This window comes from Ambystoma mexicanum, chromosome 11 (genome assembly GCF_040938575.1).
Source record: "Ambystoma mexicanum isolate Mex_15411 chromosome 11, UKY_AmexF1_1, whole genome shotgun sequence".
Taxonomy (NCBI): domain Eukaryota; kingdom Metazoa; phylum Chordata; class Amphibia; order Caudata; family Ambystomatidae; genus Ambystoma; species Ambystoma mexicanum.
In genome coordinates, this window is record NC_090934.1 from 467,105,333 (window position 1) to 467,132,726 (window position 27,394).

The following is a 27,394-nucleotide window of genomic DNA, read 5'->3' on the forward strand; positions in this document are numbered from 1 at the left end:
AAAAAAACTCCAAAAGCGAAATTTGACAGCTAAGGATGACTAAATTTTGTTAGCAATGGCACAGCCAGTCAAACCAGCTAAATACACCGGTACCCCAAACCTCCCATGCTATACACCAGCGGATGTGTTCCTGCCAATCATGCAGACGTCACACACCCTCAGCAACAAGCTAAAGCATCCACCACAGAAATGCATGTACGAGTGAACAGTTGACACAAATGACATCTGTTCATGCAACAAAAAGGAACATAAAGGATTAAAATGATCACCCTTGCTTAAAGTAGCCATACAATCTTTTAATAAACCTTTACAGCCTACCCCAAGGGCTGCACCGGGCGTTATGGGCCTTGAAGGCGGAGTTAAATGCCAAAGCGGAGGCACGGCCCAAGGGAGCCGTCTATAAGGCTATTTTATCCCACATCTGGCCTGGCAAGGTAGTGAAGTGAAAGTCAGGGGTGGTTATGGAGAGAGAGGCCGGGCCGCATCTGCCAGGTGGTGCCTGGTGAAAATGCAGCCAGCAAGGGGGCCGAGCCATCCACTCCGCCCGCCAATTCACTAACGTCTACTCCAGAATCCAGTCTTAAACAGGGCGTCTGTGAGTTGAGCAGGGCTATCTGATGGAATCAATCTACGTTAGATGGTCTAAATGGCAGCAATGGTACAAACGGCCACTTCTGGTGCCCTTACCCGTGTGCCCTGCCTCATTCTCTTCTAAGATGAGCAAAGGATTCTGGTAATCACCCTTTACTTTCCCCCACCCTGTGGTTTGGCTAAAAAGAGAAAGCAAAGGAACACTCCTACAGGACCTGCCCGCTACAGCCTCTCCAACACGAGGTGTGGATGTTCACAATTAGAAAAACCACCCTGCTGCAAGATCTTCCTGCTAATCAGGTAAGACATGGTACAGTCCCACCTCTGCCTCTGCTGGTGGGACTGCACACATCACCTTAGGCTTCAGAAAATGCCAGTGCCCCAAAATGCAGCATACACATATTAATGTAATATGGGGGGCACAGTTTTGTTCTTAGATCAGATCATGTCTGGACACAACCAACAGGTCACGCAAATGTACAGTAAGGCTTTAGGCCATCAACACTTTCACGAACTCGCAATAAAACCATGTCTGTTTTTTCTGACATGAAACATGTATTTTTCTTGCTGTGGTCACCACCACTATGTGAGGCAACTACATGCATGTTCCTATCTCCTGGAGTCAAGCTACACACAATCCTGAGCCGGTCATGATGAGGGGGCTTCAATACATTCAATGTTTATAAATTGGTATAGGATGAGAACAAAGACATGGGAAAATGGAAGCAGCCGAAGAAGAGATTGAGGAAGAAAAATCGGGCGTAAAGACAAGAGGGCTGAAGCAGTGAGTGAGAGAGGAAGGGACAACGGAAAGAAGAAAGAAGAAAGAAGGATGGGTGATGCGGAAGAGGAACAAACAGATCAAGAATGGCTGGAGGAACAGGGTTGTGGGAGCAAGTCGGTAGGATTAGAGAAGGGAAAATGATGGAAGGGAGTAGGGGCTGGAAAAGATGAAGTAAAGACAGGAGAAGATCATCAAGATTTTTGGGGAGGTCAAAGAGATAAAGAAAGTAAGGATGGAAGGAAGGGGTGAAGGAGGAGCAGGGTGGGTGTTAGTTAGGAAGGATTGGAGTAAAGCGAAAACAGCAGAAGAAAGGATGGACGACAGTGTGATGCAAAGTAAGGTGTCATTGAGGAAAGGAAGACCGGATGGAAAAACAACACAGTAAGGGGAAAGGAAGGCAGAATTAGACAGGGAGGAAAAACATAGGCAAATGGAAAGAGGCCATCAATTCAAGGTGTGAATAATAGAAAAATGATTCATGGGAGCTTAGTGTTGTTGAAACAATCCTTGATCAAAGAGACAATTTATTTTAAGCAATAACAAAGAGAACCAATGATGTGCACAAGGCATTTGGCAATGGCACCGATGATGGGAGGAGATGACATTTGGCATGAATACCACCAGTGGTGGGAAGATACACTTGCCAGGACACTACACATTGCCTAAACATGCATTTCTCACGCACAATATCAACAATTGGATGAGGTGCTTCTGGAGGACACCAGATAATTGTCAGATGCTATCACAAAAGACACTATTGATTGTTGGAGGGAGCTATCAGATGGTATCCATGGTTTGCGGAGGCCTCCGCTATCAACACCATCAATGTTTGACAGAAGAGCTTATGAAGGAATGCAGTCATTTCTGAAATATGTGCACATGGTCAATGCATTCATTCACATCATTGATAGCAGAGAAATCTGTTAATCAGAGACACTGTCAAAAGTATGGAGAGATGTTCATCGTGTACACCATTAATGGTCAATGGAAGTGTTTATCGTGGACTCCATAATCGTTTTAAACATGCATTAGGGAAGGACACAATCAACGTCCGGAAGTTATACTAGTGAAAGTTATTATTGATAATTGCAAGCAGCATCAAAACATCCATACTTGGAAGAGGCATTTCTCAAAATCACCAACAATGGCAACTGAAGGCATTTGTAAAGACCAACACTGATAGATACAGCGGTAATTGTCATGGACAAGAGAGAAACACAGTGTTTGTATCTCCGAGAACACAAACTCTCAGTCGAATGTAAACAAATTCGGTTTCCATAAAGGGAGTGAAATGCAAAGGGTGGCCTGCCAACAGACAGCAAACCAGGTTTAAAGTATTGAAATCAATCTGTGGACTGTAAAAGTATGCAGTCCTCGTCTATGAGATTGCATGGAGTTTGTGCACTGGAAACAGATAGGGGTCAATGTTTACACCAGTGGAATGGACACAGTTAGTTGTCCCTACCTACAGCACCACAGACAATTGAAACCAACACTTTTCCCCGTCTATGGCACTATAAATGGTAGAACATTATGTCCCTCTGATTATTGTACGACAAACCGTGGAATGTAAAATGGCCCCATATGTTTACATCAATCTCTTAAATGTAACCAGATACTGGGTCGTCTTTCAGACATCACGTACAATCTGTCAATTCAAGTCAGCAGATGTTTTGGGTCAATGACATCAAAAGTGAACAGATGGAGTCTTCTGACTATGACATCAGGGCCAGCATAATCTGAATACATTAATATATGTATTTATTAATCTGGGTGGTCGCCATCAATCCACACAATGTAACATTTGTTGCACTCTTGATTTATTAGGTTATTTCCAAGATCTGAACAGTTTGAAATGGCTGCCATAGACCGCCTATCCCTTTTACAATGCTAGGATAGCAGAATAAGTATTTTAAGCCAAGTCACACATGCCACATCCTAACCATCACGGGAAATGTATTTCCAGTTCAGAGCCACATGATCAAGGCATTGTGGGTATGCAAATTACCCAAATGCAAGCCTTTGACTCCAGACAATTGTCTTGCTCTTACATGACCGTGCTATGTTATACATAGCTCAAAACTGTAGACAACTGCATACATGGCTTCCCTGTTGTTAGTGGTTAGTGTCATAAAAGACACCCGGTTGAGTGCCCTCTTATTATAAGAGTGGCCTCTTAATCAGGACCTGGTGAAGTCCTCATGTGAGGAAAATAAATCGTTCTTGATGCAAGTTTACTGGGTGTAGAATACATATTCATAACACAACTGGAGATAAAGAAACAGTAGATCACAACAAAAACAACTAGCTAAAAAAGTACATTGTAAAACTGAAAGCGAACAGACAGGCCCATAAAGAAAAAAGCCTCAGTGCCACCCCGCAATAGACCTTTCTGATACATGCCGGCCACCATGAAAGTGAACGCGCCTTGTGATAACATGCATCGTCTCACGACGTTCACAAAGATTCGCAACCAACGTGGAAAGAAAAAGGAATTTCACACCTTACCCGAGTAAACTTATTTCCACGGCTTCCCTGGCACGTCTGGTTTCTCTCGCCTCCGGCTCACTGGCTCAGCTGAGAAGGAGCGGAACGGAGGGCTGCGCTAACCTCACGGCAGATTTTAATGATGCTGTAATCCATCCCAAAATATGCTGGTCTGTCGCCGTGGCAACACGGCCAGCCACAAGCCCAAGAATTCCAAAAGCCGTAACGCGTTTGCTGATAGAGCGCCGCGGCCGGCAGCTTGGCACAGAGGCTGAGGAGCCATTGGGCTGAGTGAGGGCGAGGAGGGAGATTTATGACGCAACCCTCTTTCCTGGATTGAATGTACTAGCCTTCCGTACAGCGTTCCTTAAAGCAAGCGAGACCGCTGTCACTGAACTGTACACGCAGGGATGGACAGGCCTCGGTCAGCCTGCCACTGGCATATTGAAAGCTAGGGCAATGCCCGAGGTTGTGGCCCCCTAGTGGCGCAGTAGATTTTTGGACCAATGTGGGCTAGTTTGATTACCGATCATGTTATTATTATGTAACGGGTAGTTTAGATCTATATTACCAGTCCAATGTGTTTTTAAAAAGTACCACTTAACGCATGTCTTTCCTAAGACACTCCTATAGGCACTAGCCAGTTTGTCACGAAAAACGGGGAAACTTTTAGTGGGCCATGTTTCCCCCCAAGCTGAAGAACCTCCTCCTTGCGTTCATTCGGAGGAAGCAGCACTTCTGCAGACCCATTTGGCGTAAGAATTCAGGGTTTTAAGTGTGCAGGGGCTAGCCGGACACGAGTCCGGGCAGGCTCTGAAATCTCGTTTTGAGGCGGGGCCCTGGCGGGGCTCACTAATCTCCCCTGGCAGCCCCGGCAACTACAGGTCAAGGATTTTTTTCTAAGGCCTGAAGCTCTCGCTCGTGTACGAGAGCTTCAGGCTTCAGACAAAAAATGTGTTTCATTCAAAATGGAGGCGCCGCACATGCGATGCATCCCTTCAAGCAAGAGAAGCCCGTGGGCCGGAGGCACCATTATGGAGAGAAACATGAGGCTGCTGGACATGAGGCGGCCTTGTTTTCTAAATCCTGAAGCTTCCGCACATTTGCAGGAGTTTCAGTCTTTAGGAATAAGGCCTCAGCTTCCAGCGGCCTCACCCTTTCAGCCTGAATGATGACTCTGCCCCTCCCCAGCTGGCGAGGCACAGTGCCACCATTAAGGCTGAATAGGCGAGGTGCTGTCTCCTGCCAGGCAAGCCAATGGAAAATAAATGCTGAGATCAGCACTCTCTAGGAGGGTGCTGATCTCTACAAATGGCTGCCTGGCGGGTGTGCCTGTAGCCCATTGAGCCGGGGCTGTCAAGGGGTGTGGCCTAATGAGCCAGCAGGTGACCCCACCCCCCCCCCCCCCCGCTGTTAGGCCACAACCCCTTGATGAGCCCTGGCTCATTTTGCGGTGCCACTTAAGGCACTGCCTAAGATTAATCACCAAGGAAATTGAATCGTCACATCAGAAAGCAGGTCAAAAGAAACTTAATGATGGTGTTTTGTAATCCACTGTGGATGGGGCACACAGGAAAGGAAGTGTTGGGGTGGGGCGGGTATGGGAAGGAAGAGTAAATGGTGGGGTATGGAGACAAACTCAGGTTTCGTTTTTACAGAATGGGGGGCAGGAGTAGGAACTTTGTATGTCTCTCTTTGTGTAGACTACTGCTGACCTGAGCTGCCGCTGCGCAGGAATGCACCAAAATTAGGGACACAGAAACTGGGAGAAGTACGAGTTTCTTTACTATCTTTCTCTGTTTCTCTGCCGCGAATGCAGCAAAACCAAATGCGCATGCGCGAGCCCACGCATCCTAATTCATCCCAGTCCGCGTTTCGAGGCTCCTCATCACGCTGCCTTAACTGTGTCCTTGCTGGACACATCTTCCCCTCTCAGGCAAAACAAAACACATTACCCACAGTTTGTTTTATATTTCCTCAAACAGTCTCACAGGCCTTGCGATGCATTGATTTGGTCTTGCATGCATCTGTACTGCGGGGCCATGCTCCATTGATCCTGCATCATCATCTCTTGACCTTTCTTGACTGACTTCTTCAGCACTCCCTTTCTCATTATGCTCCTTCTCTCCCTCACGTTAAAGCTTAAATTGTGACATTTCATGTGATCACCTTTCTAGGAGATCGGGCAGTCACCATGGATCCATTTATCTGCGTAATGACTAAATGAGCAGGATCAAATATGGCCTGCGGCTTCCACTCTTGTTTCTGACACACAAGAACCTTGTCACCTGTTTGAAGTGTTGAAGGCTTTGCCTTCCGTTTTTCAATAGCATATCTTTCCATCTCCTGTTTCCTGACAACATCCTCAATCTGCAATGTCAGGAGGTCATTTTTCCGAGAGTGTTCTCTGTGGGGAAGTCTCTATTTTTCTTTCCTTTGAAACACAAACTCTGATGGGCACCTTCCCGTCGTTCCATGCAGCGAATTTCTGTGATCCCTGAGCATGTTGCATACTGCTTGGTTCAACTACATCTTACTCAGCTCATTTTGTTGAAGTACGGTCTTGAGGCTCCCCATACGTTTCTCAGTCATTCCGTTAGCTTGCGTCCATAGCGGTGTGATCTTCCGGTGGGATATGCCCATGTGACTCATAAATCGTGCAAACTCCAGACTGCTGAATGGCGGCCCATTGTCTGATTTTAATATTTCAGGAATGCCCCACACCAAGAAGATGTTGTCTAATTCAGGAATTATGGTGTTAGCGGCAGTGTACAAGATCATTTGTACAAAAGGGAAACGGGAGAATTCCTCCATCATCACCATTCAATATTTTCCACCTCAAAACAGTCAGAAGAAGTCAACCGCTACATGTGTCCACTGCTCCTCTGACATTTCTGACATCTTGAGTGGTTCTCCGTTTATTTAGGTTTTTATTTTATTGCTTATAATGCGCCACACGCCCATAGGCCTGAGGGCACGCAAAAAGGACACACTACAAATACAACACAAAGAAGGTGAAGACGTAATCAAGGAATAGCTGATTGAGACAAGCAGCCGTTTAGTCTGGATTCAGATTAAAGAAATGGGTCTTAACAGCCTTTTTAAAAAGCTGAAGGGAACCAGACAACACCAATGAGAGGGGCAGAGCATTCCAAGTCTTTGGGGCACGGACATCAAAGCTACTACCACCAAATATGATCAACCTAAAAAGAGGCTGGGCATTACTGGAATGCAGAGTCCCAGTGGGTTGGTACAAAGAAAGGCACTCCGAAAGATAGTGAGGAGCTGTGGCCGTCCAGCATTTATAAACCATAGATATGGTTTTATGGGTAATCCTGTGGCAAACTGGGAGCCATTACAGAGAAGGTCTAGCTGATGTGATATGTTCACGTCTGGTGAGACCCAAACGGCACGCACATCCCTTTTCTGGGTAACCTGCAGAGCATGAATATTGTCCTTAGATGTTCCAACCAAAAGACTATTACAGAAATGCAGCCTCAAATTTACCAAGGCTTTGTCAAAGAGGGTGTTATTCTCAGGGAAACAAAAGGATGAATTCGATTCAAAAGTTTTATAACATTGTCTTGGGAGGATAGCTCAGCGGCAACGTGCTCACCTTGGAAGCAAGATGACACAGAGCAACACAGGTTTGTTCGCAGGTCTGCGCTTAGAAACCTTTGGGTATTAAGCACGTTATAAATAACCTATCATATCATATCATATCTGAGAGGTGACGCTGTCCCTGTGCTGGAAGGCCATTTAAAGCCACTCTGTTGAATTGACTGTTGTAGTATTTTAATGTTTTATTTTAAAGTGTGCATTTAATTATATTTGCACGCCGTGTGCTTCTGTGTTTCCGTGTGTTTCGTACACTTTCATTGCTCCCTAGAGGCTTAGTCCTCTTTTCACTTCTTTGGAGGTGGGGCTTCTCCCCTCTCCTAGGCCGGCACCGGCTTTAAATGTGCATTATCACCCGCCAGCGCAGCGAGCGTGTGCAGCGAGCACGCCTTCTGCAAGCCGAAGGCGCGCTTAAGGCAAGCCCTTCTGTGCCCGTCTGTGCCGGGAAGGGGCGGGACGGCTTTATCAGTAGGAGCTTAATCCTCTCTCTGGCACCTACGGCTACGATCTGGCCAGCGGGTTGGAGAAGTTGCCTGATATTCAACCACTCTACCCTTAATAAAACCTCCCATGAAAGGCAGTCTCCGGTGAAAGCGCCTTCCTTATGTTTACTAAATACTCGCTCTCTCCCTGCTCATACTGGGGAAATCCACGATCTTTTAATGTGTAAACAACCATCATTGCTCTGCCTCACAGAAACCTGGCTTGTTTAAAGCTCTGCTCCGGCACTTGTGCAAGCTATTCCTCCAGAATATCGTATCATTCATTTTGACCTCCCCCACCCCAGCGTGGTGGTGGGGTGGCTGCTATATTTCGATCTGAGTATGATGTTACTCTATTACCCTGCCCTTATGAGCTAAATATGGAGGCATTGTTCTTTAGATGTGTTATTTTGCCCTCTTGTGTCTGTCACGTTCTGCTGTTATATCGCCCACCAGGACCTATAGGACGTTTTGGGGTATCAGTCCCAGACTTATTGGCTGGTATGGCCCTACACTATACTAATCTAATAGAGCTAGGAGATTTCAATCTCTGCTATAACACTCCTAGATCTAATGACCTTAGCTCCTTTTTTGACAGTCTCTTGGACCTTGACCTTCACCAACTGACCCATGGCCCCACTCATAGTCTGGGCAATACTCTTGACCTGATTTTCCAGAAAGATTCTCTTCTGGCTCTGGATACCATTGAACCAGTGGTATGGTCTGACCATTACTTGTTAACTTGCATATTTCAGGTTGAAAATTCTCCTGTTAAGATTCGCCCACCTAAAATGCTTCTGCACTCATGGCGCTCGGTCGACCCTAAAGAGCTAAGTGCTCATATAATTAGCATATGCGACTCGGGGAGTCCTCCTTCTATGTGCTCACTGTCCAAGATTTTTCAGGAATCTGCTGACACCTATGCTCCGTTGAAACTAGTTCAAGGTCGCAGATTACCCTCTGAACCTTGGTTCTCAGAACAACTGAAAACTGCCCGTCTGAAGCTAAGATAGTCCGAAAGTAAATGGCGTATGAACTATGATCCCGATCTTAGAATTTCTTACAAAGCCTGTCTGTCCACCTGCTTGGCTGATATCAAAACGGCCAAAGCTATTTTTGTCTCCCATAAGATTGAAACTGCTCTCTGCCAACCCAAAGCTCTCTTTTCGGTAGTTAAATCTTTAACCTCTGCTGAAGCCCTTACTTCCAGGGTGAAACCTACCCAAGAACTGTGCGACGATCTGTCCCGTTTTTTAATCAATAAAATAGAGACCATCCGCATTAATATTGCTAACTCTCGTACTGTACTGACCTCGGATGTCAGCAGCCCACCCCCTTTTCCGTCTAGTGATAATTCTGTCATATGGTCGAAGTTCCCTCTCTTCTCTGAGGCGGAAGTTCTTTCAGCTATCCATCGCATTAAATTGTCCTCCCCCGCGGATGCTATACTGATGGAGATTATGAAGAAGATCCTCCCAACCTTCTGGCAGCCCTAAACTCTGCTGTTAACGACTCCTGCCAATCTGGCTATGTCCCCTCTGTACTGAAATCAGCCAGGCTAGTACCCCTTTTGAAGAAACCCTCGCTTGATCCCACGGTTCTTGCTAACTTCCGTCCTATCTCCCTGCTTCCTTTTCTTTTTAAACTTTTGGAATCTCTAATTGCTCCTCTACTCTCCTCCTTCTTAGAAACTAACAGTATCCTTAACCCTGCCCAGGCAGGTTTCAGACCAGGGAGAGGCACTGAGAGTGTGTTGGTGTCCGTCCAGGATGACATGTCTAGACTGGTCGACTCTGGGGGGGTCGGAGCCTTGATTTTGCTTGATCTCCAAGCGGCGTTCGACACAGTCGACCACCCCATCCTACTGTCACGCCTGGCACAGATTGGAATCTCTGGCCAGGTTCTTGACTGGTTTACCTCTTTTCTGTCGGACCGTACACAAACTCTGGCTATGCCTCCCTTTCTTTCTTTACCCTGCGTCCTTACATGTGGTGTCCCCCAGGGTTCTTCCTTATGCCCAATTTTGTTAAATATTTACATCTGGGCGTTGGTGTGTCTCACCCACTCCCTGGCCTCAGCTGTTACTCGTACGCCGATGACACCCAAATCCTGATCCGGCTTGATCAGGACCAGGAGATAGCTTCAGCACGCCTCTGTGACCTTCTGAGGGCTGTGGGGGATTGGATGGACCACAACTGGCTTAAGCTTAATGGGGATAAGACTGAGGTGTTGGTGGTGGGATGCCCCCCTGATCCCTCTCTGTGGGTCTCTGCCTATTGGCCTTCTACTCTGGGTCCCCTTCCTTGACCAGTCAGCAAGGTAAAAAATCTTGGGGTCATTCTTTGTGACACCCTATCTACGACAAACCAGGTGGCGGTGGTGTGTCAACCCGGCCACTATCAACTTAAGATTTTGAAGAAGGTTCTACCCTTGATACCTGTATCCCTTCGCTCTCCGATTGTTGCAGCTCTGGTCCTATCTCGCCTGGATTGCTTTAACTCCCTGTACCTGGCCCAGCCTATTGGCCTGATACAGCGATTACAACAAATACAGAGCCTAGTGACCAGGCTAGCCATAGGCACTCCATATGGAGCTCATATCTCTCCAGTGCTGCGTTCGCGCAACTGGCCGTCGGTTAAACAGCGCATCCTTTTTAAGGCTATGTGCATTGTCCATAGGGCTGTTCATTCCCAGGGAGCGGAGTTCCTTCAGGCTAAATTTCTTCGCTACCTCCCCTCACGTGATCTTCGCTCCTCCTCTGCCGATCTCCTGGTTGTTCCGAGGTTCCACCGGTCCCGGATAGGCAGTCAAGCTTTCTCCATAGCTGCAGCTAACCTATGGAATTACCTGCCCCCAGATTTGAGAAAAATCTCTAACCATCTGGCTTTTAGAAAAGTCTTGAAAACCACCCTCTTCTAGGCCGTCTTTTTATAGCTATAACAGAAGGGCTCTATCCTCCGTCTCCAGCGCTATGATGCCTTTGGGCGACCGTGCGCTTAACAAGTACATATAACATATCATATAATACCCACAGGATTCCCGCAAGTGAGCTACCTGTGATTTCATGGATAGATCAGAATCCAACTGAACACACAGGGTTTTTACCAAATCAGCCACCCTGATTATGCATCCATTAATGCAGAAATTCTTTTACAAAGGGCACAGTTTTTTTAACCAAGGCCAGTAGCCACAATCAAGAGTTAAGTTTTCTCCTTATTTAGTGCTAAGGAATTCAGGGCAAATCAATCCTGGATAGCCCCACAGATCTTATGTATGCTTTCAGAGTCCAGTGTGTGATTGCCTGGTAGATCAAGGACCACCGGCGTGTCATCAGTGTAGTTGGTATAACGGACACCCAGGAGATCAAGAAGGACCAAGAGAGGTTTAATATAAACATTAAACATGGTAGGTGCAATACGAGAGCCCTGAGGCACTCCACACATGATAGATATTGTTATGGACTCAGCCCCATCCACTGCCACCCTAGATGAGTGTGTTCCCAAAAAAGAAGAGAACCAACGTGCTGTAGGTTCAGAACAGCCGGCCAAAGCATTTACCTATCAACAAGGAGTCTATGATCGACCAAGTTGAAGGCTGAAGACAAGACTAGCAAAATTAGGAGCGCAGGACGACCGCCTTCAACAATATTAGACAAAATTGATTTGAAATCGAGATAAGCGGTCTCAGTCCCATTTTGTAATCTAAAACCTGACTGCTGCAGACCAAGTATATTATTGCCTTCAACAAACTCCTGGAATTGAAGATAGGCCACTCTCTCAAGAATCTTCAAAAGAAAAGGTACACTGGTAAAAGGTTGATAGTTCGTAGGAGTAATCGGATACCAGTTGCATTCTTCAATGAGTGGGTAATCCAAACCTCTTTGAGGACGTTGGAACTAAGCCCTCACTAAAGCACAGACTAATCAATCTAGTAATCCAAGGCACCAGAAAATTAAAAGAAGCCTTAAAGAAAGTAGCTGGGCAGGAGTCACCCAAACAGATGATAGGATTTAAATTAGTGACAATTTCAAGAATGTATTTTTCCGTAAAAGAATGAAATTCAAAAGTAGGAACAATAAGCAGAGCCCATGAATCCAGAATTGATCATGCTTGAGGGACTACAGCAGAAAGACCCTGCTGGCAATTTAGAATAGCCTGCCGATGAGTGGCCACTCTTGCCATGAATTGATCCTGGATACGTTGGTGCCACCTAGCATCGCTAACAGGGGAGGCGAGAACATTTTACCTTCAAATTCTTTTAAAATCTTAAATAGTTCACCAGAACTCGATCGCGCATAAGAAATCCTAGCATAAGTGGCAATGTTCAGTACCTACAATAACACAAATGTCAAGGGAAGGGTGAGTAACACAATAGAAACACATCCATCCCCTATATCAAACAGTAGAGGAAAAACACATAGTCCCTTCACTATTCATCCCATAACCATGGTCTGGGCAGAAGCTGTGGGATTTTACCATAGGAAAGTATGGCTGGCAGGCCGGCCATGTCAAAAATTTACATAGGGCCGGGAGGATAGCTTCGGGGCAACATGCTCGCCTTGGAAGCAAGACGACGCAGGGCAACAAAGGTTCGATCCCCAGGTCTACATTTAGAAATCTCTGTATTAAGCGCTTTATAAATAACCAATTAGAATATCTACACAGAGGAGAGGCTCATGGGGGATTAAATGAATGGATGCGAGCAAATCAACGCTCACTGATAGACTATCCTTCTAGGCTTCAAACTACAATTGATCGCTCCAAAATGCACTGCTTGGCCAGGGCAGCAACCAGGATACAGGCAGTGTGTGAGAGACAAGGTACAGTGAATTAGCAAAGTCTGGGCATGCGCTGAACTAGGTGCTTGAACCCGCATACATCCTTCAAGATTAGGGTGAAATGGGCATGTCATGTTAATTGAACAAGTCGAAAAAAACAGGTCAAAGACAAAGCACGAGCCAACATTTCCAAACAGATTAAAATCCGCCCACAACAGGGCACATGTTTTCCTGAAGGCCTCTTAGTGGTTGGCTGGACCACATCCAAGCATGTCCGGACATAATGTCAGAAAGCCTTGCTTTGGGTGTTTGAAGAGTACGTCTATGAAAGGTTATGACTAAGGGAGAGCTTGCAAGGGACAGACTATTGGTGGGCGGAGATAGACTGAGTGGAAGAACTGTAAGACAGGCAAAAGAGACCTGAATCAAAAGGCATGCTTTTAAGGAACTAGCCAATCTCCCATTAGAACACCTGGTGAGAGTTTGGAAGTCCCGGAGTGAGTCTAGTGAGATCAGGTGTTCAGCGATTGGTGATGACTTTAATGCTGAAGCTAGAACCTGACAATAGGTTTAAACCTGGTGTATCTACTAACCTGTGGTCAGGGATGCCTGGGTTAGGATGACGGTTACATATGAGAAGAGAGAGATGGCCATAGGCTCCCCAAAATCTTCAATAAATATTCCTAGAACCACCTTTGAGACTGGTGGTGATACACACAATAGTTTTGGCATGCAACTGCTATGGCCTGCCCTCTTTATTCTATGCACCTATCCGGTGCAAGGAGCGGGCCAACTGACTTCCCGGCTAAAGCTCTGGAGTTCCAGTCCTCACCCGGGATGCAAGGATGTTCAGCCCAGTAATTTGTTTCACCACCCCAGCTGACATGGTAGAGTGGGCTTCAGCCTCCTCTCTCTTCACCTCCTGGGTTGCCCTGGTACACATAACCCAGAAGGGTATATCTTCTGAGCCCAGCCATCGGACCCCTGGATCCACGACAGGGTTCACCAGGAGTGGCACAGAGATGCGACCTGAAGCTTTGATGTTGCACACACCCTCGTCTGACCCCTGGTCGGGCTGACAGCTGAGACAGCCCTGTAAGTACCCGGCCTGCTCTGGGCACACTGTCCATGCCCACAAAAGGTACATTGTTAAGCTGTGCGGAGGTGCTGGGGACCACAGCCCCAGAGAGCTGCTGTTCTTTGCCGCTTTCCGTCTTGCTCACTGTTAATCCAACTTTTTCTTCCTTTCTTTATGTTCTTTCCCCTGCCCAGTACACTCCTGGGCAGGAGAGGCTCTGTCCTTGTTAGTTATTCTTTCCTGCTTTCCATCCGCCCCTTGGTCGGCTGGATGGTATAGTACAGGTAAATCCATTATCTAAATAGTCAAACAATAAGTTTACTACAACCCACCCTGGTTTCTGCACATGTATTTCTTTATTTGCCTCATGGGACAAGTATATAGTCCTTTCTAGCTAGCCCAATTTAGGCCATTGGCTACACTCATGCCCCTCTTTCTTTTCTCTAGCACTTTGAAGCATCCTGTGTGCAGGCTTAAGGCAATCTAAACAATCTAGAATACAGAAGATGCTTAATCTTCTCTGTCAGTGTAATCGCGATGTTTTTTTGGGAGTTGTAGTAGAGGGTGCTTTAATGATCATGTATGCTAGGGGGCAGCCATCATGCAGGATTTAGAAGCATTTTGTGGGAAACAAAATGTGTTGCACCCAAATGTATTTTGGTGGCAGGAAATGTGTTAGAATAGACATATTGGGAAGATTAATAATGCATCTCATTTGGATAGATCTGTGAAGATTAGCCATCCGTCACATTTAGAGAAATTTGTGGAGATTAGCCATGTGTCGTATTTAGAGAGATTTGTGAAGATTAGCCATGCGTCAAATTTAGATAGAATTGTGAAAATTAGCCATATATCAAATTTATATTAGCCACCTAGAAGAACTTTGAGAGTAACCAATGTAATAACCACTTGGCACCTGCTCCCCTCCTACACACCTCTCTTGTACGATGCACGCCTATGGGCTAGCCAAACACCACACAAACACACACCCAACATAACTCATTCAACAACATCCCAGGCACTGGACATTACCCCTATGGACACAAGCTAGTGCGCACAACCATAACCTTCAATACTAACCAATTTACACATAAAACACACAAATACACACCCAACATAACAGACATTCACATAAAACAAAAACTCAGACATTGGGCCTCACCCTCAGCGATACAAGCCAGTGAACGCTATCAACCCATCTGCAACCCAACACACACAGATGCCAGTTTTTCCTGGTTCTGAGCCTATCCTATCCTGCTACCCTCAAAAAACAAGGCTGTCCCCTTTCTTGCAGAGCCACGTGAGCACCTGGAGACTTCCCCTGGGTGGAAGCAGTGCGCGGTACAAATCAATGTAACATAACGTAACATAACATAAGATTGAAACCAAAATGAAGCAGCCGAAATTGGGAGTCAAGAGCTCGAACTGTAGAAGGCCTGATCCACCATACATACAGTAGCCAATCACAGGGGAGAAACATACAGATCCAGAGAAGGATATAAGAGAGTTCTGCTTTTGAGATTAACAGCAGCCATGTTGCTGAAATCTGAACTCCACGAAGCAGCCTAAAATAAAAAAAGCAAGTTAATCCCAGATGTAGGGATGTTGACAAGGCGAGATGAGGCGTTTGTCACACGTGCTGCAACTTGTTTTAGAAAACACATTGAGAAGAAAAAAATAATTTCAATGTTTCTATTTGGAAAGAAAAATTGCTGATGTTGAAGCGACATCAACAATTTGCAGCCATAAAGAAGTCCCCATTAGAAAAAATGTGCAATGCAACCTCTGCCCAAGCATATTTTGTCCGCCCTGTTAGCTAGGTCGATCTAGTTCTCATAGAGGAAGAAAACTTCTGTTTTTTAGATTGATGCATGTCCATACAGGTTTATACTAATTTGTGCCGTGTGTCCAGCAGCTCTCAACATTTTCTCAAATGAAAATACTATGATCTTGCCGTAAGAAGATGTCAGCGTTACTGGTCTGCAGAGGTGTAGCCAAGATTGTCTAACAAGTGGGGCCTGAAGCTGATGTAGTTGGCATCCATCCATATACCTGAACTCTTGGGTAGCTTACTGGAGCCAAGCCAGTCCTCCTATGTCCTAATCCTGACCAAATGCACACATGCATCTTAAGCCTCCTCTTAGAACGTTCCCATACCTGGACTTTGGTCCCAGAGGGCGTATCTACCACAAAGCGCGTTGAGGCCATAGAAATGGGAAAAGGCACTATATAAATGACTACTACAATACGATAGTTTTCCCTACCTCAGTGACATTAATATCTGTAAATGCCCACAAAGGGAGGACTGGCCCGCTTAGGCCCTACCCTGTGTACAACTCTGCTGGTACATGGTGATTACATTTTGCTTTTTTCCGCTTATATATGAACTCCTCATGTGCTCCCATGTAAGGGGTCTCTGGTTAAAACGGTTTGCCAGCTAGTGATTGTATGCGATTGGGTCCTGGGGCTTAGTTTGTGCTGTTGTGGACCTGGCCTATGTTTACGTTAAACACATTCTTAAGCTCTGTGTCCTGATAAGGCTGCCCTAGAGACGACAAAGGACGTTCATGTTTAAATACCAATGGATGATGTACTCATGTATTTCAGCTTTTTTACTAATCATCGCCTTTCATTGTTACTTTCGTCGCCACCCTAAAGCGAGCCCATCATTGCTCCACTATTTATATTCCCATTAAACTATTTAAATGCCCCTTTCTTGAGAGCTATTGGAAACGGATTCAAACGGAAATCGGTTCAAGTGGCTTAAACCGATTTCCAGTAGATTTTCTTATCTTTGGAATGCTCGGACCTCGTGTCGCATTGACATCCTCACTAGTTAGTGCCAGATCTAAAATGGCTGCCTCCTGGTGGCTTCCTTTGCCCTCTGTGTCACATAGCACTCCCTTTAGAGCCGAGTCGGTGCTGGACATGCCATCGGGTCACAGCTCCGCTTCCCATTGAATTTCTGGATACTTATAGACACCCAATATAACCGCATGTCTCTTGCTAGCTGCTCTTCCTATTAATTACATATAGTAACGCAATTTCATTGAATAAGCAACATTTGGGGCTATTCAACAGTTTCTTAAACTTTATAGTGTGATGTTCTTGGCCCACATAAAATGTTTCTGCTTTTTCCAGAGCCCCAGGTTTACCACACCTTCTCCCCTTCCCCAACCCACAATTGTATTTTTGATATATTTCCCAAACAGAGCAAACCTTCCCTCTGGACTCTGCAGTAATGAGTTTCCTCTCACTGTGCGTCTGTTGTGCCCAGACTTTCAAATAGCCTGGCATGAGAACTGGTAACGAAATCGCACCCATTTTCTGGTGATTCTTCATACAATGCGTTCCTTCTTTAGTTCATATGATGTCATGTCGTTTCCATTAAAGGTTATTGCCTGCCCAGTGAATCTGGGGTTTATCACACTTCGGGAGACGGTAGTTCACACAACGCCCACTCTACTCCCACATTTCTGCAGGACGTCGAAATGAAGGAATGTGAAGATTATGGGGTAGGGTGAGTGGCGGGTGATGGGGGTTGGGGGGTGCCTGTGAGAATATGTGTTAACTCTTGATCCTCTATACCTTGATTTCACAGTGAGGTAGATGGGGCAAATACCTCTAGTCCCCTCTATCATCAATGGACTAGGGTCATCACACTGAGGCAGAAGGTGCCAGTGCTTAATTCTGGAAAGCCCTGCGGGGCATCACAATGAGGAAAATGGTGCCAGGACCTCCATTACTGAATCCTGGTAATCACTCACTGTTACCACACAGAAGGAGACTGCGAATATAGTGCCAGGGCTGCATCTGAGTACTCCCCGAAGGGTATCACACAGAGGGAGACTGCAAATATAGTGCCAGTGCTGCATCTGGGTCTCGCTGCAGGGTATCACACAGAGGGAGACTGTGATCATAGTGCCAGTGCTGCATCTGGGTCTCCCTGCAGGGTATCACACAGAGGGAGACTGTGATTATAGTGCCAGCGCTGCATCTGAGTACTCCCCGAAGGGTATCACACAGAGGGAGACTGTGTATATAGTGCCAGTGCTGCATCTGGGTCTCCCTGCAGGGTATCACACAGAGGGAGACTGTGATTATAGTGCCAGCGCTGCATCTGAGTACTCCCCGAAGGGTATCACACAGAGGGAGACTGTGATTATAATGCCAGTGCTGCATCTGGGTCTCCCTGCAGGGTATAACACAGAGGGAGACTGATTATAGTGCCAGTGCTGCATATGGGTCTCCCTGCAGGGTATCACACAGAGGGAGACTGTGATTATAGTGCCAGCGCTGCATCTGAATACTCCCGAAAGGGTATCACACAGAGGGAGACTGTGATCATAGTGCCAGTGCTGCATCTGAGTACTCCCCGAAGGGTATCACACAGAGGGAAACTGTGATCACAGTGACAGAGGGAAACAGTGAGAACACCACAGCGGAGTCACAGTCAACTTTGAACGGTAACCCACTGAGAGACATGGTGCTGGCAGCTCAATATAAAGCACACAATACAAGAATGCAAATTATTTGATGGGTGTAAGTGGGAGCCTGACTGTAGCATGTCTGGTGTGGTCATATGTATGCATTCTGCTGGCTTCGTTGGTTTCCTACTGGCTTGCAGGAATGCTGCAGTATCAAGACTCATGTAATCACGGAATTGTTATAGTTTACAGGTCGTTTGGAACCTGTTAGATTTCTGGAATGTTGTTACGTTGTGCACTACTAGCTCTTCACTTCCTCTTCATGCCTGATATCCGGGGGTTTCCTTTACCTCTTGCTTATCATATCTTTGTTACCATCAACCCATAACTGTATGTCTATGTATGTCTAAAAAGCCCTCAAAGGATAATGCTGCGGTGTTGTGCGACGCAGGTGCACAGGAGGCGCTGCCCGTCGTCAAGTAATATGTTGCGCCTACGTCCACACATCAAAACCTTTAAAAAAACAAAATCGAGGATCGGACCATCTGCGGCAAAGCCCCCGCAGGACAAGGCCACAGTGCTGTGTGACGCTGGAGTTTGGCAATGAAGGGGTAGCAGCACACAGTGCGAGCGCATGATGAACTCGCAATCCATCTGCATCCGAAAAGTAAGAAGGTACGGGGAGGGATAGTAGCCATAACTGCGCTCCATTAAACTTCCAGGCCTTGCGCATCTTTCCCCTTACCATCTTCTACCTTCGCTGTTCCCCTCGCTTCTGAGGCTCCACTTGCTCCCGGCCTGCGCCTTTCCCCTTACCATCTACTCTACATGCGCTGGTTACCTCGCATCTTCTCTCTTCCTGACCTGCGCATACTTCTAGCTTACCGCCCCTCTCTGCGTGTGCTGTTCCCCTCGCATTCTTAGGCTCTCCCCTTCCAGCAGTTATCTTTACTTGTGTTCTTTCTCTTCTTTCTTCCCTAGGTCCCCCTCCAGTGGGTGCTATTGTATTGTTCACTATTGTTTTGTGTGCATTTCTCTTCTTAATTACCTGTTCCCCCACCAGTGATTAGTATTGTATTGTTGCACTGTTCGCCCTCTCTTAGGCCCCCCCAACTGTAATTACTGCTGCCACTGTACTCTGTGTTGAGAGAACCTGCTCTCCCCCTTTGTGTTTCCCTATTGGTGACCCTGACCCCAACCCCACCCTCTTGCTTGGGCTGTCTCCTCTTCATACTTCCTCAACGCACTTCTCTATTGTGCTCTCAGTCTCTACTATCTTCTTTAACTGCTACTCCATCTCCTATCCCTCTCACCAAGTCTGGGAGGAGGAAGTTCAAGAGGGACATCTTGGTCTCCAACCCAGGCCTTCCTAACGCAGATACCTACACCAGTGCTTCCTCCAGACAGACCCTTACCAATATCCTCTTTGTGTTCCCTCTCCAGGCCTATGGACCCCTCATATGGTCTCTGTTCTCTCCCCTTCTTCCTCCTCTCCCATTAATGGTGGCACTCCGTGAGAGGTCTTCCTGGTCCACTTCCACTCCTCCAAGCCATCATTAATGTCTATCTGAAAGGAGCATTCTTGGTCCAGGGTCCTCAGTCCAATCTCCTACTTTTCAAAAGGCGATTCCTGTGTCGTATCAACTTCCTTCCTTCTCCTGCTACTCCTACCTTCACCCCTTTGGCTCCTCTACCACCTCCTTCTTCTGCCACCTCTATGGTACCTTCCTCTTCATCTCTGGCCACTCTGCCACCTCCTTCTTCCTCCACTGCCTACTCTCTGGCCCCTCTACCACCTCGGCAGGGTGTACCTCAAGCCTGCACCCCTCCACAGAAGTCTTTCAAGTGTGGCAATCTGCTCCATGTCGCTACTCTCAACTCTCGCTCTGCCATACAAACACTCTACTGACATCTGCCGGCTCCTCGAAGAACTTGATCTAGATGTCCTCGGTCTCATCGACACATGGTTCACGGCCAGCTCTGTCACAGGTTTTGACACGCTCCTGCCTGATGGTTACAATATCCTCTCCAATCCAGAAACAACCACCCAGGAGGTGGAGTAGCTCTGATCTTTCCAGAGTGGATCCCTGCTTCTGTTATTCTTATGCAGGCCTGCTCCTCCTTTGAATGCCTGGTCTGCAGGCTCTCTATCTCTCCTGGCCTCTCTCCCACTATGGCCACCATTTACAGGCCACCTGGCCAAGTCACCCTCTTCCTCTCTGAGTGGTCCGAACTCCCCTCTTCTCGCCTCACCTCTACCTATCAACTTCTACTCCTCTGTGATCCCAACATCCATCTGGATGCTTCTAACCCATCCTCTGGGCTCTTTCGCAACCTCTGTGACTCACTCTTTCCATTTTACCCTCTGGCCCGACAAACTCGGCTGGGCTCATGCTGGATGTTCTCATCACTCAGACAACCCCCTCTCTAACCCTCTCACCACTCCTCTCTCTTGGACTGACCACTTTCTGCTCTCCTCCCACCTGATGCTCTCTGTCCCCCAGGTGAAGCCGACCCCTGCACTGCCATCCACCTTCTCGGTCATCCGGCCCATGAAGAGTGTGTTAGTGAAGGCTTTCGCTGCTACTTTCTCTCCTCCTCCTACACCTGCGGCTGACTCACACTCTCACACAGCCATCTCTCACCTGCACCTCTCCATCTCTATCACTCTTGATGTCCTTGCCCAGTCATGAAGATCCGTTTGATGCCTACCTCCAAGTGCAACTCTTGGTATGATTCCACCCTCACCACCCTTAAACACAAGTGCAGGGTGGTTGACAGGAAGTGTAGGACATCAGGCACATCCTGTGACAAACCGGCCTGTCGCCTGCTCCAAACGCAATACAGACTCCGTCTTGTCCAAAAGGAGAGCCTACATCCAAGCCCACATCTCTGCGGCCTCTAAGAACACAGCCAAACTCTTCAAAATCTACAAGGCATTGCCCAATCCTGCTGCAGTGTCCACCTCTCCTGTTCCCTCCCAGGCCCTCTGCACGGCACTGGCTTCTCACCACTACAGCTCAAGACATCCTGTCCTTTCTCTCCTCTTCCTCTACCGCCCCTTTCCCGTCAACTCTCCCCCTCTCCAGCTTTCTCCTCTTTCCCAGTTTTCACTCTGGTGATGTTTCTAGACAAGTCCGATCTATGACGGTGTCGTCCAAGCAGGTGCTCCCCTGCTCCTCGATAACCACATCAACAACCTTGCTCCAGCCGTGGATGATTTCTGCAATCACTCTTTTGCCACTGGAATTTTCTCCTCCCCGTAAAGCACTCCCTTGTGTACCACCACCTTAAAAAGCCTTCTGCCAATCCTTCCTCTCCGGCAAGCTACCGCCTGATCTCTATCACTCCTTTCCTGGGCAAACTCCTGGAAAAGCTGGCCATCTCCCAGCTTACTCTCCATACTGAATCTGTTGGTTGTCTCCATTAGCATCTGTCTGTCTTCAGAGCAGCCAGAGCATGGAAACTGCTCTTCTGAACACCTGTGAAGACCTGATCTCGACTCTAGACTTCCCTCTGTCCTCATCCTCCTTGATCTTTCCTCTGCTTTCAACACGGTTAACCACCCTATCCTAATCAATCATCTGTGACAACCTGGGCCTCACGGATCAGGCCCTAGCCTGGTTGACCTCCTTCCTCCTGGATCGACCCTCCCAGGTCCAACTTGTGTCTTTTCTCTTCACTTGTGGTGTTCCCAAGGGCTCCAACTTCTCGCCCTGGAATTTCAACCTTTACTTGGCACCTATGGCCCACCTCATCTCTGCCTGCTCTTCTAACTTTGTGTTATGCGCATGACACTCAGCTCTTCTTCAGGCTCCTCTCAGCCTCCTCCTCTCTCCAATTCCTGACTGTATATTTGCGATTCAGGATTGGTGCGCCTCCAGCGATCTCTGCCTTATGCTAATAAGACTGAGATCCTTCTCATTGGGACCCCTGCTCTCGCTTTCCCACTTTCACTCTGGCTTCCCTCCTTGGGTCCTCTCCCTGCGCCTTCTTGCTAGGCAAAAAACCTTAGGGTCATCTTCGACTCCACTCTCTACTTCTCTCATCACATCACTGACATCTATAAGAAGTCCCACTACCAAATGCACCTCTTCAGATGTATTCTTCCTTTCCTCACTTTCCCCTAGAAGATTACTGTCTCCAGAGCCCAGGTTCTCTATAGGCAAGCCTACTGCAACAGCCTCTTTTTAAATCTACCTGCCTCTACTGTTCACCCTCTGCAACTAATCCAGAACAGGACTGCGAGACTTGTCCTTGGCATCAAGCCCAGGGATCGCATCTCTCCAGCCCTGAAAGCTCTCCACTTGCTCCCTGCGGCTGCAAGGTTCAAGTTCAAGACCCTCTGCATTGTTCAGTTCAAGACCCTCTGAATTGTCCACAAGGCATTCTGGAGCGGGGACCACACTATAAGCAACTCTCTCTTCCTAAGCAATTTCCTTCTCAAGCCCTTCGCTCATCCACCTCCCACTCTCTGAGGGTCAGACGCTTCTGCAGGCAGAGTGGGGGTACATCTCTCTCCTCAGCTGGTGCCTCCCACTGGAACAGCCTTCCTGCCTCTCTCAAACTTGAGCAGGACTACATAAGGTTCCATAAGCAACTCAAGACCTTCCTTTTCGCTTCTGCTTTTTTTTCCCTCTCTCTTTCTCTGCTGATGTACTTATTCGAGCATTGCTCTATTTCACTTTCCCCCCTCCCTCTAGCATATCTCCTTTCCCTTCCCCCTGCACTTCCACGATCTGAATGACATAAGGCTTAGTAGGATTGTTTGTTTTGTGCTACCTTTATCTCCCCTTCCTTGTCTTGTCATGCCTAGAAACACTTGTGTACAGTCGTGTTATAAATGACGTGACATATATACAATATATACTGTTGAGTGTTTCTATAATTTTATAATTTTTATGTTTGTTTTCTCAGTCAGACAAAACCTCAAGTATCCACTCCAGCCACCAACAGCCAGAACTCCGATGGGCAAGTAACCACTAGTAGTTGTTTACCTGTAATGCAGTGTTATGTAAGGTAGTCCTGTTTGACACAATTTTCCCATTTTCGCTGCCTCTCTGCCCAACTGCTGTCACCCCAGGGGAGTGAATGAGTTGTTAAGTGATGATTGAGCATAAATACAACTGGCAAGGTACTTTGGAGTGTCATCATTTGGCTGTAGTGCTTATTAAATGCAGATCTATTTTCATTACTGGTAGCCACTAGTAGACATGCCTTGAGTCTGGTTCTGCAAATTAAGTATAGGATTTAGCCATGTGATCATGTCTTTTTTTAGGAAAGAGCAAAAGCAATGTGATCACTCATTTTCTCAAGCATTTACACAAAATATTACATGCACAAAACACCATTAATCCTCCATAAGTAGCATTTTCTGTAAAGTTGTGCATTGACACGATTCACGGATGAGGGTTTGAGGGCCACTTTCTTTTGGGTGAGACCTTAAGGGCCATCTTTTTTTAGGTGCCCGGGCCTATTTCTTGTCCCAGTCTGACCTTGCAAACTGGCAATCTTTAGTTGTTACTATAAGTGATTGGGTAAGTTAGAAGTAAGCTATTGGACTGTGGACATTTCATTTTGACTCTTACTGACCAACGAGCACCCTTATTTAGTTCTTAAGTTTGAACTATTCCCGGTAGCAGTAGCGCAATGTAGGGATTTAATCTTATTATTTAAATAAAAAGCTTCATCATGCCTCCCATGTGTCCAAATCATTCTTCTGGTTCGTCACAGAAAACCTGCATCTGCTTCAAGCCTCCATCAAGGTGGAGCGCCTTAAAAGTAACCTGGGGAAAGCAGCCAAGAGTGTTGGTACAATTACTGCGCTGTGTCGGTAAAACCTTCTTTTGCTGAATGCTGTTGTGGTACAATACCACTCAGAGCCTGCTGAGAGTGCATCCCCCCGCAATAACCTTCTTACTGTTATTTGTCACTGTGAGCCATGGCAACAAATTTGTTTCCATTTCATTTTGAACACCCTAATTCATGAGGTTTGTAGAAAATAGCCAAGGCCGGGGAACAGTACTCTGCAGCATCAGGGGCTAAAGCACACAAGGCGGGGAGAGGGATGGCCTAATAATCTATCTTTTGTAAAAGCCTTGACCTGGTTTACAGATAAATACAGACAAAGCATTCCATCTTCCCAACCAGTGGCATATAATGTATTACCGAGAAGCTGCTTCAGGCATGTGTTTCAAAGTGAGTACATTGGCATAATTTGCAAAAGAATTCAACGTCATAGGCTGTGGTCTAGTACAAAGGGAGTGGTAAGAGGATGTGCCTAAGAGAAAGGGGGTGGGCTGGAGTATGTACCTAGTTTCAAGCATGTGGCCTAGTGGAAGAGCGTGGTGTAGCAGAGGAGGACCCACCAATTTAATGGATGTGGTTAGTAGTAGAGTAATGGACTTGCGGGAAAGGTGTGTCTAATATAGGATGGTGGGTCTGTTTGGAAAGGGTGTAAAGTACTGGGAATTGGTGGGCCTGAGGAATAGGGTGATCTAGGGATGGAGGTAGATTGAGTAGATAGAGGGAACTAATGACATGAGACCAATAAAGTGTATTTAGGATATTGTTCAAATGGAGGAGGGATTCTCTGATATTCATGACTTTTTTGCATAATGACTATTGGATTAATGGACTTGTAGACCTGCTTAGATGTGACAGATTGTGTCTCATTCATGAGCCAGTTACTATGAAAGCTGTATGCTTTCAGACCCTTATTTAGGAGGCGACGGGCACTCTGAGAAAGGTTCTGCCCAGGAAAAGTGTACTTTCCAGACTATGGGACCATGAACTACACTCTTGCTCATCTTGGTCATAGCATACTAGGCCCTGAGCTCACTATACTTGGGTGCAACGCTCATATGCATGTGACCTACTGTCTAGAAATAAGAACAAAATCCTGCCATCTTTTCACAGGCCACCAGAAAGAACTGAGGTGAGAATGGAAGAAGTGATTGACAAAGGCTCAAAGCTTAAGCGATGAAGTGGCCAACTCCTAATAGAAGTGTATAGTACCTTGTGGAGTCGAGGAGTAACACGTTGGATGGTTCACAGAGGTGGATGGATTCCTTCAGGTAGATCAGTCTAGTGTGGGATGAAAAACAACCAGTGTAGATGTTTCAAGACATGTGTGAACTGATCTTTAGTCTTCAGGCTTCAGATACATGTTGCCACGTTATTGTAGATCTGCACTAACTGATTACAGATTGAAGGAGTTCTAAGTACAAGGCAGTGGTCTAATCTAGCCTGGAGAGGATCATTGCTTTGACAAGCACAGTGCGTTGTTCGCATGGCAGAAAAGGTGGGATTTTCCAGGCTAGTTTGATAGTTGAAAGATGTTGTGTTGTTGATCTGGTCTCTAGAAAGAGTTCTTTGTTGTATATGGACGAGGTTATGGACAGTTTTGACGGGTGTATGAAGATCCCGGTTTGGAACGCCATCTCAAAGGAAGGGGGGCATCCGAGGGGTTCTGAGCTGCAGGCTCACTGCTGTGTTAGAGCTCTGGGTGAGCTTGTAGACGTTCGTCCAGGACTGAATGGGAGGATGTCAAGGACTGGTTGCTGTCTGCCTGGTAGGGAAGGCTGCAGTCAAGTGATTTTGACTAATAGGTGTGTGGAGCATTAAACAAATGGGGTTGGAGCCTTATGGCGCACCACAGTTGGGTGGGATGGCTAGAGAAATTGTTTTAAGCTTCATTGGGCACAGTTGCAGATGAAGAACTTGTGTCAGGCCAAGGTTGGTCCAGCAAAACAATTAACAATTGACAATATTGAGAAGTACATGAAGATCATGGTGTCAAACAGAGGCGTTGCTAGGGGGTGGCTAAGGGGGCTGTAGCCCCTGATCTTTTGGTTGTAGCCCCAGATTGAATCTCAGGAGCTACAGCCAAAAGGCTAGCTAGCCCCCAGTCCCAACAGTTCCGACATCAGCGTAGCCCCGGCTCTTTTCCAGACCTAGCAACACCCCTGGTGTCAACCGTGACTGAAAGTCATTAAGAAGTAAGATTTCGGCAAAATGCATTCCTGTTGGTCAGTTTGTTGAGTCAGGGCAAAGTATGCAGCACAGTTAGCAATATAGTCACACTTGCTGCTTTGCGTCTCCCCCTACTATGCACACTTCTAACGTGACACCATTCTAAATTGTATACGACAGAGCAACATTCGAGAAGGTCTACTGCACTGTGTGTCCTCTAACCGAGCCTCAGTCGAAAGCATGTGTGTTTGTTAAGGTAAGGGCAGTTGGTTAGCACTAGTATCTCGCATAATGACCAGCAGTCGCTGTGAGTTGCTGCCCCTGAACACCTGGAATAACAGCACCCTATTAATGTGTGCTCCAAGGGTCTGGCCTTCTATTCTAAGACATGCACATCAGATAGTAGATCCATTGTAGCCACTGAGCGCAGTACACCAAGAGGTCAGAGAGGCAGGACCACTGGCCCCAGGGAGTGTGCGGGAGTGCTAGGTCTGGAAAAGATCCGGGGCTAAGCTAAAGTCCAGGCTGTCAGGACTCAGGGCTAGCTAGTCTTTTGGCTTTAGCTCCTGAGCTTCTATCCGGGGCTACAGCCAAAAGATCCGGGGCTATAGCCTCCTCAGCCCCCCCTAGCAACGCCCCTGCGCGGATGGGATGTTCGTTTTGTTCATACATTATCTGAATTCTGAGTAAATCGCCAAGTCAACTATTCCCTCATTCAATAAACAATCAATGGATTTCTGAAATAATTTTCTTTTCAAGACCCAGTTACCTGAATATCTGTACATTTACCGTTTATAAAGTCTACAACTTGCTATAGAACCAACATTACTCGGGCAATTAATCAAGATACACAGTTATATCATGTTGACATTTTCTATTCCCTGAAGAATGGCAGCCGTTTAGCTTGTCATGACAAAAAAAAAATAACAAATGTCTGTGGCGTTTCCTGTTTAGCAAAACAAAAGCTGGGTGGACACTGGGACGAAGCACCTATAGCCCAAGAAGATGAAATGGTGGGTTACCTAGAAAGCGGCATGTCACCGAGATACTCACTCCAAGATGTAGCAGCTGTCTGTGGTGGATTCCACAAAGAACGGGTTACTGACAAAATAAAACATGACCACACTGTTTTACATCCCCGGGCATGAGAGAGTGGACAGAAGCAGGGCATAGTGG

The 27,394-nt window shown here is 46.7% G+C and overlaps 1 protein-coding gene across 2 annotated transcripts in view; it reads right to left on the minus strand.

Annotated features, from left to right (window-relative positions):
- The window catches only part of TSPAN18 (tetraspanin 18), a 466,236-nt gene that overhangs the window by 146,335 nt on the left and 292,507 nt on the right, over positions 1–27,394 (minus strand). Inside the window, exon 1 of one of the 2 annotated variants that reach the window (XM_069623310.1) lies at positions 3,884–4,148. The exons of the other annotated variant lie outside the window; for it this stretch is intronic. The gene's annotated coding sequence lies outside the window, so the exon portion shown is untranslated. Of the gene's footprint in view, positions 1–3,883; positions 4,149–27,394 lie in introns of those variants that run through there. 2 annotated transcript variants of the gene reach the window in all.